The sequence below is a fragment of the Ahaetulla prasina genome, chromosome 2 (genome assembly GCF_028640845.1).
Source record: "Ahaetulla prasina isolate Xishuangbanna chromosome 2, ASM2864084v1, whole genome shotgun sequence".
Classification (NCBI taxonomy): domain Eukaryota; kingdom Metazoa; phylum Chordata; class Lepidosauria; order Squamata; family Colubridae; genus Ahaetulla; species Ahaetulla prasina.
In genome coordinates, this window is record NC_080540.1 from 281786170 (window position 1) to 281799588 (window position 13419).

The 13419-nt window shown below is 41.1% G+C and overlaps 1 protein-coding gene across 7 annotated transcripts in view; it reads left to right on the forward strand.

Moving 5' to 3' along the window:
• PDZD2 (PDZ domain containing 2) overlaps positions 1-13419 on the forward strand; it is a 371146-nt gene that overhangs the window by 211688 nt on the left and 146039 nt on the right. Inside the window, exon 1 of one of the 7 annotated variants that reach the window (XM_058170305.1) lies at positions 6110-6347. The exons of the other annotated variants lie outside the window; for them this stretch is intronic. The gene's annotated coding sequence lies outside the window, so the exon portion shown is untranslated. Of the gene's footprint in view, positions 1-6109; positions 6348-13419 lie in introns of those variants that run through there. 7 annotated transcript variants of the gene reach the window in all.

The window sequence follows — 13419 nt, forward strand, 5'->3', positions numbered from 1 at the left end:
CCACTCTGGGGCCAGCCAGAGGTGGCATTTGCTGGTTCTCCAAACTACTCAAAATTTCTGCTACCGGTTCTCCGAACTGCTCAAAATTTCCGCTACCAGTTCTCCAGAACATGTCAGAACTTGCTGGATTTCACCCCTGGAACAGGGGAATGAGTCCACAAAGCAAGGAATCTTTATGAATTTATGAATGGGCCACCAAGATGAGAGCAGATTCAGCCTTGTGACACAGCCCTATACTAAATTGCTGCAATAATTACCGATTTGGTTTCAGGAATAAATGAAACTGCTGGTTACAGTTAATCTTTGTTTAGCGATTTTCATTTCTAAACTTTTTGCAGCTATAACCGTGATGAAAAAGTAACCTTATAACCAATGCTATTTTGTCTGTGCAGCTTCTGCAAATACATTGCTTTTGGACTCAACTTTTGCCACAAATATATGGATTTATCTGGGTCTCTGGAAGCTATGATCATCTATGTAATGATGTACTCAGTTTGAGGAATTACTAAAATAAACCTGTGATGAATTAATATTATAACCCTAACACAAAATATTGCCTGGATGGATGGCAGTACATAAAGGATCTTGGCTAATCTTTGAAACCGAGCAGGGTTGATCCTGATAAATATTTACCTAGGAGATCTCCAAGAAATACTGTGATTGTATCTGAGATAAGGCATGCCACAAAGAAAGCAATGATTAATCCCTTCACACTGTTGCCAAGAAAATTTTATGAACCTCATGAAGTCACTGAGCTTGACTCAAAAGAATTTTCTTTAATATATACCATTGGGAAAGAGTGCAAATACGTCCTAGATTGGCTCTCTGTAGCTGTGGAATTCTGGGAATTGAAGTCCACGCAACTTCAAGTAGCCAAGGTTGAGAAGCAATGCTGTTTTGAATGCATTTTCTTTTCACAGGCAGATTTTTTTCCCCACTTGAGTTACATGGTCATGGAGAATACAGGTGAATATTACTTTTCCTTCTCAGCATGGTATCAATTCAGAGCAATTGTTTTCTTTCCTTGGGGATTAAGTATGGGCAATGTCTGCTTTCAATGAGGCGATCAGGAAAAAGCATGATTGGGGAATCTATGAAGCTGTTTCAATGCTCCCATGATTTTCCCATGTGGTTCTGCTAGTGATCAGGGGTCAGCAAGCTGCAGCTCTGGAGCCACATGTGGCTCTTTCACACCTCTGCTGCGGCTCCCTGTCACTCAAAACATGCGTCACAACCGCCAATGTGCGACACCTACTGGCATGTGATTTATTGAGCTTTTCAACCCCCGGTAAGCCAACCATGGATAAATCCAAGAAAATAAAAGTTTTGGAAGAAAACAAAGTTTAATTCAACTACATACGCTAGTTTTGTGACCGCTCAAGAAATGGGAAGGGTTTTGTGGCTCCAGGTGTTTTCTTTTCTGTGGGAAACAGGTCCAAATGGCTCTTTGAGTGTTTAAGGTTGCAGACCCCTATGCTAGTCCTTATGGTCTTTAACCATATTTATTTATATTTATTTATCCGCGCAGGACTGGCATAGAATTTTAGACATTTTTATTCGGTTTTAATTTTATTTAGTGAGTTTTATTGTTTTAAATATATTTTAATTTGGGCCATATTTAATAAGTTTTTTAATTACTGTTTTACCTTGTATTTATTCATTGTTGTTTTATTTGGCTGTGAACCGCCTTGAGTCCTTCGGGAGAAGGGCGGTATAAAAATCTAAATAAATAAATAAATAAATAAATAAATAAATAAATAAATAAATAAATAAATAAATAAATAAATAAATAAATAAATAAATAAATAAACCATCAAGAGAGCTGTGGCAATTTCAGCTATTTCAAACACAAACTCTCTTAGTTTTTTATGAAAGGCAGTGATTGTTCCTATGAGCTGTAGATTGTACTTTGCACTGAATATTTGAATCTACATAGGATGGATATTACTGAAACAAAGTATTTTACTGGTACATTGATTATTGCATTATTTTGATCTTAGGTTGCTGATCTCATTGTTTAGATACTGTGAATTAGTGATACTACTGTCTGTGGAGATTCTCGGTCAAAGTTGTCCCAAAGTTGCTTTTTCAAAAGGTAATTGTTTGGATTGTTTTTTCCTTGAGGAAGAAAAAGAAGATGTTTTGCTTCTCATCCAAAAAGAAACTTCTCCTTCTCCTTCTCCTCCTCCACCTTCCTCTTGGAAAAAAACAGTCCAGTTGCCTTTTGAAAAAGCGCCTTTGAGACAGTAATTCATATTCTGATCCAGATAGTCCTTGTTTAACCTTAATTGGAACTTGTAACTCTGTCACTAAGCAGAGCAGCCATTAAAGTTTTTTGTTTTTTTTTTGCATTTATATCCTGCCCTTCTCCGAAGACTCAGGGCGGCTTACACTATGTCAAGCAATAGTCTTCATCCATTTGTATACTATATACAAAGTCAACTTATTGCCCCCCAACAATCTGGGTCCTCATTTTGCCTACCTTATAAAGGATGGAAGGCTGAGTCAACCTTGGGCCTGGTGGGACTTGAACCTGCAATATTGCAAGCAGTTGCTGTTAATAATAGGCTGCATTAGCCTGTTGCGCCACCAGAGGCCCCATGTGAAATGCCACATGGCCGTGTCAATTTACAATGGCAGTTCCAGCATCCCTAGTTGTAGTTCTTAAGTGAATCACCTGCGACTGTTAAGTGAGACATCACTTGGCTGTGACTTGTGACTTCCTGCTGGCTTCCCCATTGACCTTTGCTGATTGGATTATGTGACTGCAAGATGCTATGACCTTCATCGAATCATGATCACCTCACTACAAGGATACTGTAATGGTCATAAGCGACAGGACTAGTTATTAATAACCTTTTTCCAGGCCTGTAGTAACTTCAAATAATCATTACGTGAATGGGTGTGAAGCAAGGACTACCTATATTTATTTTGAGCTTTCTGGTGATATCATCTATTTTAGTGATGGTAAATGCCGTTTTTTAAATTGATTATATGCTATCAAGTTACTGTTGATAGTTAGCAACTATTGATAGATTTTCTCCGGGAAGATCTGTCCCCAACTTAGTCCCTTAGGACTTCCAATAGTCCATCCATCACTCACTGTACTTGAGTCCATTCACCTTGTTGTAGCTTGTCCTCTTCCTCTCTTCCCTTCCATTCTAGTGTACCAAAAAATGGAAAAGTCACTTGGCATTACAAAAAAACAATCCAAAGCCATTGCAGCTCTCTCGTTTGGATTCTAATAGGTCTCCTCGTGCAACGGCAAGAATTTACGCAAATGTCTGCTTCGATTTTAAGTCAGCCATATTTAGCATGTTGTCTAAGCTTGGGTAAAGGTTTTTAATCTCAATTACAGTATATTAAAAGAAGCCAACACCAGCTGAATTGCCTCAACTGACTGTAGTTAAGATAAATCGCAGTTTACAGATGGGAGATTTAACATGCTAAGGTAGGGTTGGTCCAAAAGTGGAATTAGTTTCAGATTTCCTCAGGGCTGCCTCAGAAAGAGAGAAGCATTCGCTTCTAGCCTTGTTCTTACGATGTTAAATTAGGAGGAGACAGTTATGGCTCCAGGGATATCTGTGGCATTTGCCTTAATTTCAACAGCTCACTTTTGAACTTCTAGCAAGAACAATCTCATCTTCTTCTGGTACAGGTAGTCCTCAACTAACTGCAGTTCATTTAGTGACCGTTCAAAATTACAACAGCACTGGAAAAAGTGACTAATGACCATTTTTCACACTTACGACCATGGCAGCATCCCCATGGTCATGTGATCAAAAGTCATACTCTTGGAAACTGACTCATATTTATGACAGTTGCATAATCCTGGGGTTATGTGATTACCATTTCTGACCTTCTGACCAGCAAAGTCAATGGGGAAGCCAGATTCACTGAACAACGGTGTCACTAACTTAACAACTGCAGTGATTCACTTAACAACGGTGGCAAGGAAGGTCGTAAAATGGGGCGTAATTCATTCGTTAACAAATGTCTCAATGAACAACAAAAATTGTGGGCTCAGTTGTGGTCATAAGTCAAGGACTACGTGTATTCTGAAACCTGGGGAGAAGGATGGAGAAAGGGTCCAACCCTTCCTTGAATTTGGCTTCATCTACAATTAATAATGGCCTCCAACAGATTCCTCCCAAGGGAAGAAGTCTTTTCTATCCTTGTATTAATTCTGATTATGGTGCAGTTGGAAAAAATACCTATAGAACATTTTTAACTGCCCAATTGCTGGAAGTTGATGGTATATGCATTTAAATATTAATATTATTATATCTCAATAGTGTGAAATCACAACTGCCAGTACTTTAGTTGGTGTTTGTCTTCATATACATTGAAGAGCCTAGGATGTTGTAATGTATCAACATAGTATACATGTGAATCTAAGCAGCATAGCCTTTTGTAACTGACTAATGGACTTTTCATCAATGAATACATTTTCTGTTGTGGTCCGCCAGCAGCCTGCGGAGCTGGCAACTGAGTTGGACAGCGATGAAGCTGAGGAAGAACATGAGCCAGTTCTGGAGGCTGGGGAAGGCCCAGATGAGGGCTCTGCGTCAGAGGCAAAGGTGGGGCCAGGGCCATCTGGGAGTGATGTGCGGATTCCGGAGCTTCCAGAGGCTGACAGTAGTGAGGCAGAGGAACAGGAGGAGCCTGTTCCTAATGCACGCATGAGAAGAGCTGCCAGAAGGCAAGAGCAGCTAAAGCAAAGAGGACGACTCGGGAGTAGGGCCACGATATGATCCCACCCCCAAGGCTTAAAAGACCAGCAACAGCTCTTGGATTCTTTGTTGGAAAACAATGTTGATCTTGTTTCTTGTCTTGCTGCATTTATTTCTTGTCGGCGTCTTCTGCTTTTGAACTTTTGCCAAGAAAAGCCTTTGGCAGTTTGCCTAATTAGACCAAGGTTGGTGATAAGACTGAAGACTTGTGTTGTGAAGAATTTGTTTTGATTTAGTTTGGACTACGCTGAGAATGAGTTAATTCTCAGCTGTTCTAATAAAGTCTGTTTTCGACTGATTGCCTCTAATAATATCTACTTGGGCCTTGGTCACAACAATATTCTATGTAGCATCCAAGATTTTCTGTGTAGGGCATCCTAGGTGCCAATAACCAGAGACCACCACAGCTGGCTTCTGCCATAACCTTTCAGTTATTATTCTCAGACCTTGATTTTTGTGGTCTTTTTTTCAACTCTAGAACTAAACTACAAGAACTTGAGATTGGAAATGCATTTTAATTTATTTGCTGCCAGACCATACTAAGGAAATTGCCCTGATCTTGCTGCAAGTGATTAGGAATCCATGGTTCATAAATTACACTGAGCTCTTAAAGTGTTCACTGCTTTGCCAGAAGGTTGGAAAGTGGTTTGGCTTCCCCTTTGACTTGGAATTCATCCCAAGAGTTCCTCCGGGACATCTGGAGATAGATCTGGGGACTGTAGATCCTTGGGATCTTTTGCGTCAGTTCCAAAATCAAGGACCTCAGTCTCTTGACTTTGGGAAGAATGGATCTTCTAGATCAGGGGTCTCCAACCTTGACAACGTTATGACTTGTGGACTTCAACTCCCAGAATTCCTCAGCCAGCGCATGCTGGCTGAGGAATTCTGGGAGTTGAGGTCCACAAATCATAAAGTTGCCAAGGTTGGAGACCCCTGTTCTAGTAGAACATGTATTCTGAAATAAATATTTATTCTGGAGAAAACATGTAAAATTAAGCCTGTTAGTTTTTTATGCGGAGATGTAGTTTGGTTTGTTTCCATGATATGAAACGGGACCCGACAATATGCAATCGGTCAGATAACTTCAGGTACAACTCTACTTCCCCCACTTCATTGGGCATTAATATCTCCTTGCCTTGTGTCTAGACTAAATTGTCTACAGGTGTTTATTTTTCTGTTCCTTCCCCTGTACTTCTCAACTCTGTTTGCATTTCTGTAAAATGTCTGCTGCGCTCATGCCAAATAATAGTTGGAAACAAATGTCTTGTCTTGTAGCCCAGCCAAAGCAATAGATAATTCTCTTAAGGACTCCATTTAGCTGGGAGCATTCTGAAATGAAAATACACAGAGTGGATTTGGGTGGGGCCCACTTGTGCCCAAGGAGGTAAAGTAGAAGGTGGAGAATAGAGAGGCGGAATCAAACGTGGGACATGTTTGAAGTACGGTCCATCAGCAGGAAGTCTAAGGCAGGGCTCTGAGCTATTTTGCGTTCTGTACAGAAAGCCATCGTGGGAAACAGCAGGTGGAACAGTAAGAAAAAGGGAAGACGAATTCATTTTGTTGCGAACCGGTTGGATTTCACACTACAGAAATTGCCAGAATAGAGTTTTGCAGGTAAGGGGAGGCGGGTTTTACGCTCACCGTGCTAAGTTTCAGGTGTGTTACAACTTGTAAAAGGGTTCCCGTGACTTTTACGAAACATGTGCTCAGACAGTTCCTTCTTAGAGTTTAATTTATGGACAGCTTGAAAAACTGTGCATTAAGGAAGAGATTTCATTTCTTACCAGAGTTAGACTGTAGTTGGCTTGTTTCTGCTGAAGCAGGAAAGACTGCGTATGAGACAGAGAGACTGGGCAGGGTGGAATTCCCTCTGTATCTTGTATCTTTTTATTTTTTATTTTATTTATTTTGTCACACAGTATATATAAGCATAAGCATGAAATAGCTATACAATATATAAGCATATATATAAGCTTAAGTATGTAATAACTATATTAATTGGATATAACAAAAGAAAATAATAGGACAGGAACGGTAGGCACTCTTGTGCTCTTATGCACGCCCCTTACAGACCTCTTAGGAATGGGGTGAGGTCAATAGTAGACAGTTTTTGATTGAATCTTTGGGGATTTTGGGAAGAGACCACAGAATCAGGTAGATTATTCTTCATTCCTTATTTTAAAAATGCTTTTCCTTTCGTCATTGTTGCATATGAAAAATGTACTTTTTACTTTTGTAGTGCAGAACAAAAAGGGCATAAAGTACCACGGAAAACCTATAATTTTATAGAGAAAATATGTTTTTTTTTTCTCCAACAAGTTGCTTTCCAGATATATTGCAATTCCAAAACACCTAGAGGGAGGCAGATAGAGAACACTTGAAATAATAGCTTTTATTTGTACTATGGACTGGATATGGAGGGAAATTGCAACCATCCTGTGCATTACAGTAATTCAGAGGACACTAGCCCATTATTTGGTGGGATAAAAATACTTTGGGGGGTGGCCTAGGTTATAAATCAGAGGATGTGTGATTCATCCACTCTAAGCGCTTACTGTGGAAAACCGTGAGGCTGTGCAATTTAATCTGAAGTTGGGTAACGCATGCACAATTGACTCACCTTCACTGCTAACGCTGAGCAGCAATCAAGTGATTGTGAAAATAAGACCTGCAAAAAGATGGTTTGTTTCATGCATCAGGCCTTTTTAGCTTTTTGGGTGTACAGGTAGTCCTTGACTTACAACAATTCCTTTAGTGACCTTTCAAAGTTACAACAGCTTTGAAAAAGTGATTTATGACCGTTGCAGCATCCCCACGATCGTATGATCAAAATTCAGATGCTTGGCAATTGACTCATATTTATGACGGTTGTAGTGCCTCAGGGTCACGTGATCCCCTTTTGCGACCTTCTGATGAGGAAAGTCAGTGGGGAAGCCAGATTCACTTAACAACCATGTCACTAACTTAACGACTGCAGCGATTCACTGAATAATTGCGGCAAGAAAGATCGTAAAATGGGGCAAAATTCACTTAGCAACATATATTTTGGGCTGAATTGTAGTCGTAAGTGGAGGACTACCTGTACATTGTTGTGTTAACAACAACATATTCAGTTAAAGCTGTTGAATGCATGTGTATGTTCCTTGTAATGCTCTGTTTTTCTGACACTAATAATTATTCAGAAAAAAATAATAATCATATAGCAATAGAACTTACTTATATATCACTTCACTGTGCTTTCCAATCCTCTCTAAGTGGTTTACAGAGTCAGCATCTTGCCCCCAACAATTTGGGTCCTCATTTTTCACCCACCTTGGAAGGATGGAAGGCTGAGTCAACCTTGAGCCTGGTGGGATTTGAACTGCCAAATTGCAGTCAGCCGGCAGTCAGCAGAAGTAGCCTGCAGTACTGCACTCTAACCACTGCGCCACCGAGTATAATAAATCTACTGGCATATGTGCTGGGTGTTCTCATTTTGCAAAGTTGCTGTCATGAGAGTGTTGACAGGAATAATGTTGCATGCTGTGTTACTAGTGTAACCTTTTCTCCTTCCCACATTAAATTGTGGGCTGCACAGCAGGGTAACGCATGAGACTACAGATATAGATTGTAGGCTTCGTTCAGTGCCGTAGCCAAATCAGTGGAAGGCAACGCACATATGTACACGTGCACAAATCCTTCTGTAGCTTGCAAATAAGGAGCAATTCCAGCACCGCCATTCTGATTTTGGATATAGCCGTCACGACGTCTCCAAGATACACATTCTATGGGTTTCTTTTTTTTTTCTTTTTTGAGGTTGCAGAAAAGATGCACTTGGTGGGGGGATTTTTCTACAGGAGCAGGTTGGCCGTCCTTCAAGTATGAACTAAAAAGCTGTGAAAAATGTTGACCTCACGCTCAGGGAAAGCTGCAAACAACCGCTCTTGTCTTTGTTTGGTTGAGTTGTTTAATTAACCACTCTGAGTTCCCAAGAACTCCTGGGGTTTTCGTTGTTATTCGACATACTTTTCAAGGTGGAGCTGCCTTTTTAAGGGGGCGGGAAAGACCGAAGCAAGTTTAAAGCTAAACTCCGGAGAACAGGTGGAGGCGCACACACACCCCTCCAATATATTTGGGTCCTCATAATCTTTCCCTTTGTGAAATGGATTTTAGCATTCATATCAGGGGTGGACTTCAAAAATTTTAGCAAGGGATTCTCTGCCCCCGGTTGCTGAGTGGGCGTGGTCATGGTGGGTGTGGCCTAGTCAGCCTCCTTCACCTTGGCGGTTTTTTGTTGTTGTTGCAAAAACAGTCTCCCCAGGCTCTGGAGATGAATTTCCGGTAGTTTTTCGCTTTTCGCCCTCCCTGAGCCTTGGTGCACATTCTGCATTTACCTGCATCCAAAACGGGCCATGTGGGGACTCCTGGGAGGGGCAGGGTGGGGTGGGTGGGGCCAGTCAGGAGTGGGATTTTGGGGTTTGAACTGCATAGAATCTTAGCTAGAGGTTCTCCCAAACCCCCAGCTCTCCACCCCTGATTCATATGTTCATAAATACCAAAGGGATGGTGTCCTGAAAGCCCTCTACAAGAATCTAACTTGTAGAGAAATACTTGCCTTTGAGAATAATCCCCTCAATAGAATACATTCACTAGCAAACACATAAAGAATTTTTTTTTCAAACTTCATGCTCCCTATTCTTTTGCAGTTGATAAGCGGACCTATATTTTCATTTGACATACATTGCAGGTTGTCCATTAGCACATTAGTAGCTTGTGAAATTCCAGCCTCTTTAATGTTGCATGTTCGCATTTAACCGCCAAAATGAATCTTTAGTCTTACTGAGCTAATTGTTGTGTCATAGTCCTGGCTAATTCAGCGATACAGCTTTCTCTCTCCTCTCCTGCCTCCTATTCTCAAATTTTGGTATGCATGTTTTCAACAGCAATAAAAAAAGGATGTTGGAATGCCTTTGAATAAACTGTGTGTATATTCCACCAGATCATCTACTTGAGAAAAAAAAATATTTTAAATATTTTTTATTGCTGTTGAAAACATGCATACCAAAACATGCCCAAAGTCATTGTTGAATTGGGCAGCTTCTACATCAAAACAAATCAACCAATCAAACAGATGCCATTTTGGGTCCAATTTATCTATGAATAAAATGATACATTTATCTGTCTGTCTGTCTGTCTGTCCTTCCATCCATCCATCCATCCATCCATCCATCCATCCATCCATCCATCCACCTATTTATTTATTTATTTATTTATTTATTTATTTATTTATTTATTTATTTATTTATTTATTTATTTATTTATTTAAATTTTTATACCGCCCTTCTCCCGAAGGACTCAGGGCGGTGTACAGCCAAAGATAAAAACAATAAAGTATACAAAGTTAAAATATCAATTTAAAATACATATTCAATAATAGCCAAATTAAAACCGTCAATTGACCCAACCTAAAATAGCCCATATAAAATTACAAAGAATTAAAATTTAAAATTTAAAAAATTTAAAAATCAGGCCAGTCCCGCTTGGATAAATAAGTAAGTTTTTAATTCTCGGCGAAAGGTCCGAAGGTCAGATATTTGTCGCAAACCGGGGGGAAGTTCGTTCCAGAGGATAGGTGCTCCAACAGAGAAGGCCCTTCCCCTGGGCCTTCCCCTGGCCCCTATCTACCTATTATCAGGGATAGGCTGCTGGGGGTTCACAGGGGTTCGGAAGAACCTCTAGGTAAGATTCTGTGCAGTTCGGAGAACCCCCAAATCCCACTCCTGACTGGCCCCGCCCACCCCTCCCCTCCCAGGAGACCCCACACGGCCTGTTTTGGATGCAGGTAAGTGCAGGGCATGGATGGAGGTTCGGGGAGGGCAAAAATCAGGCCTACTGGAAGTTCGGGAAGACCGGAAATGGGCCTGGAGGGCCTCCATAGGCTGGGGAGGCCATTTTCTCCCTTCCGTCTTGGTATAGGAGGCCAACTAGGCCACACCCATCATGGCCACGCCCACCCAGCAACCAGGCAGAGAATCCCTTGCTAAAATTTTTGAAGCCCACCCCTGCCTATTATCTACCTATTATCTATCTATCTATCTATCTATCTATCTATCTATCTATCTATCTATCTATCTATCTATCTATCATCTCTCTCTCTCTCTCTCTCTCTCTCTCTCTCTCACACACACTATCTATCTAACATATCAGTTTGTGTGTGTGTTTTATTGCCTGGGGTTTGTAGTGTGTAGTGCTTCAGTTTTTGGTTCACAACTTGTGCTTTTAAAAGAAGGTGTGTAGAAGGAAAAGTAGAAATATTTCACAAAAAGGAAAACCACCCATTTTTGCTTGATCATTGATTCTTACCCCTAGAGCTGTTCATGGAAGTTGTGGGCCTTGCTTTGTCTTTCTTTTCCCCATTCAGGCTTCTTTCACCTGTCAATCTAGGATTGTTTAGCATATGTGATGACATCATTGAAGGCAAATAGAGCCATTCAAGGCAGGATTTTCTCACTGCGCACTTTGATCCCCTTTGCAGCAGGAAAAATGGGGGTATTTATTCACCTTTTGATGCTGGCAAATCATGGGTGAAAGTTCCTGCCCTACTTTTTAAGCTCTGTCAAAGCTCGCCTTGCGGCAAGAAAAAGTAACACCGTTAACAACATAGGAAATCGCATTGTGCACTCCAGCATACTTTAATGTTCTCAAATCAATCCTAATTCATTTCAAACCTGATTTCACAAAACCACTGGTTTTTTTTTGTTTTTTTTTTATTGCATTTATATCCCGCCCTTCTCCGGAGACTCAGGGCGGCTTACACTATGTTAGCAATAGTCTTCATCCTATTTGTATATTTATATACAAAGTCAACTTATTGCCCCCAACAATCTGGGTCCTCATTTTACCTACCTTATAAAGGATGGAAGGCTGAGTCAACCTTGGGCCTGGTGGGACGAACCTGCAGTAATTGCAGGCAGCTGTGTTAATAACAGACTGTCTTACCAGTCTGAGCCACAGAGGCCCACTGTTTACTGGTGTCACACAGTAAACCCACATACACACACTGTTATCAGTGAATCCAGAAACTGCTTAGTTCTACATTTAAAGGTAAAGGTAAAGGTCCCCCTCGCACATATGTGCTAGTCGTTCCCGTCTAGGGAGCAGTGGTCATCTCCGTTTCAAAGCCGAAGAGCCAGCACTGTCCGAAGACGTCTCTTGAGTCATGTGGCCAGCATGACTCAACGCCAAAGGTGCACGGAATGCTGTTACCTTCCAGCCAAAGGTGGTCCCTATTTTTTCTACATGCATTTTTTACATGCTTTCGAACTGCTAGGTTGGCAGAAGCAGGGACAAGTAATGGGAGCTCAACCTGTTACGCGGCACTAGGGAATTGAATTGCTGAACTGCTGACCTTTTGATCGAGAAGCTCAGCGTCTTAGCCACTGAGCCACCACATCCCTAGTTCTACATTTACCATATCAGATGTTATCATTTTGACGATATTCCATTTATCTTTCTTCCGTAAGATCTGCTCAACCTATCATTTGCTGTAAGCAAATTTCTACTTTTGTGTTGGAATTTCCAGCAATGCCTCATGTCAGACCCATGCAGTTTTCGGGATTAGTACATTATGTGTTGCAGTATTTCTTTCATGATGGCGCCCAGACACTCCTGTATGAATAGTTCAGCCGATTTCTCACCCTCTTGTGACTCAGATCATTCTTTCTTAAGCTTGAGATTTGGTTGCCTGCAGAGGCCTCTCATAAGGTTTGTGTCTTCGAACAGCGGGAATATGCTGTGGTTAAGAAAAGTATGAGGTGTCCCAGGTAGAACCTCTTACATAAGCTGCATTTGATGAAAGCAGCTGATTTCAGGGAATTCAGGATTTTATAGGACTTCCTTAAAAATGGTTCATAGGATGCTAATCACTGAGTTCTCTCTCTGTTCAAATTAGCCTTCTTTTGTTCACTCTCATGGGCCATGCTGATGGTTGAAATCTCCTTCCTGGCATTCTTCATTTCCTCCTTCTACAGAATAACAGAATTGCAAAGGACTTTAGAGATCTTCTAGTCCAACCCCCCTGCTCAGGCAGGAAACCCTACACTGTTTCAAACAAATGCTTGCCCAAACGCTTCTTAAAAACCTCCCACAACTTCTGCCGGGTGAGCCATTCCACTAATTAATTGTTCCCATCGTCAAGAAATTTATCCTTAGTTCTAGGTGGGTTCGCTCCTTGATTAGTTTCGATCCATGGCTTCTTTGTCCTGCCTTCAGGTGCTTTGGAGCAGGGGTCTCCAACCTTGGTCCCTTTAAGACTTGTGGCTTTGCTGGCTGAGGGACTCTGGGAGTTGAAGTCCACACGTTTTAAAGGGACCAAGTTTGGAGACCCCTGCTTTGAAGAATAGGTTGGTCTATTTTCCCTGCTTTCTTTGTAGAGACTTGTATATAGTCCAGAAATGAAGAATAAAGCCATCTGGATTGAAAATAAACTTGGCATGGCTTGCCCAAGATATCATTACATATAGCAATCTGTTCCTGATATTGGCTAGCCCAATAGCCAGAAAGACCATAATTTAATTTGCAGGTCCTGGAGACCAATGGTCCAGCATAAGTCATTTGGCAGGAAAAGAAAGGGTTGAAGATCTCTGACCTTTGTTACTTCTTGCCTTCCTTGTTTCTACCCATGAAAGGGGAAAATTTCTTTCCTGGA